The sequence below is a fragment of the Coptis chinensis genome, chromosome 3 (assembly GCF_015680905.1).
Source record: "Coptis chinensis isolate HL-2020 chromosome 3, ASM1568090v1, whole genome shotgun sequence".
Classification (NCBI taxonomy): Eukaryota; Viridiplantae; Streptophyta; class Magnoliopsida; order Ranunculales; family Ranunculaceae; genus Coptis; species Coptis chinensis.
Genome location: NC_141458.1, coordinates 72,678,745 through 72,680,138, shown reverse-complemented (window position 1 = coordinate 72,680,138; position 1,394 = coordinate 72,678,745). Strand labels below are relative to the sequence as shown.

The 1,394-nt window shown below is 32.1% G+C and overlaps 1 pseudogene; it reads right to left on the bottom strand.

The window, feature by feature from the left end:
* Positions 1-428: 428 nt before the first annotated feature.
* On the bottom strand, positions 429-531 carry LOC147510712 (U5 spliceosomal RNA; annotated as a pseudogene).
* Between the last annotated feature and the right edge of the window lie 863 nt (positions 532-1,394).

The following is a 1,394-nucleotide window of genomic DNA, read 5'->3' as shown; positions in this document are numbered from 1 at the left end:
AGAATCAACTCGACATCATCAAAAATATTATGCTAGATTATTTGGTTAATGATAAACACAACAAAGAAAAAATATATTATCTCAAAGAAAAAATTAAAGGAATAAAGGACATGGAGAGTTCCATAATAAAGAAAAGAAACCCATGAAGATTAGTACTTTAATACCAAAATTTTAGTATATTAATCACATATTATTATTTTTTTATGGCCAAGGTTTAACGCTTTTTATTTATGAAAGTTTGTCACTATTAAGTCTTTTAATTTTTAGTTTATAATATTTTTTCAATATCGAAAAAAATATAAGTTATTTGTCACCTTTGGAGAAGTTATTCGTATCATAGCATTGTTTCGTTTGTTGACCTTCAAAAAGAAGTGAGTAAATGTAATTATTACCTATCCTCCCTTAGCAACATTTTAGCTTGAGTTGGTGGGATTCCGAAAGGAAATCCCTTCAAAAATAGAAGTATTCTGCTTCATGGTATTCTTTAGTAAAAGGTGAAAGAATAGTTCGCTCTATGCTCATCGGGCAACTGCCTATGTTTAGACCTTTCTTTGTCTCTTTCACAACTATGGGACTTCCTAAAGAAAACACAAATCGCAGTTTATCAACCACTCACAAGACCACCAAGATCTTCTGCCGCAATAAAAGAATGCTAGACTCAGGCGAACATACAAAGTTATAAACTTCGAAATTTTTAAAATGTCTTGAATTTCACCCTTACGCTAGCAAAGCTTCTGTAGGAATCTGGCTCAAACTTAAAAGTTTTCACAACAAAGGATTCGACTTATCCTCCTGCAAATTGAAATAGGACTTACCAGGCTGCTAAAAAATCTATACGCAACCTAGACTGCTTCAGTTCCTAGAGTAAATTTTGTAAGAGGTGCTAGGTATTATAGACTTACAGCAGGTGAAGTAAAAGGTAGACTTACAAGTGCAAGGATCGCAATTTAAAAAGGTCTTGAATTTCACCCTAATAGACGAAACCAGAAGAGAAACTCCTAACAAAATTTACATAAGACAACTAATGGGTTATCTAATGGGCTTTACTTGGGTTTTTTAAAAAAATGAACAATAAGGCCCAAACAATTTAAAAAGAACAACAAATTAATGGACTATAGGCCCGATAATTTGCACACTTTGGTATTTTCAAATTGTTCATACATTTATTTAGGCCGAATACGCTATTCGTTTTTACTATAAACTACTGTGCAAATTTGTACATGAACACAAAATTCTTAATACATAATACTCTGACCAAGGACACGACTATGGGCCAAAGTTTGGGCTTTAATAAAATACATACATAATTATAAGACTTTAGGCTTTTGACGTTCTTTGCACATTTTTTTGACTGGATACGCTGTTGGTTATCACTAAAAACTCTAGTGCAAATT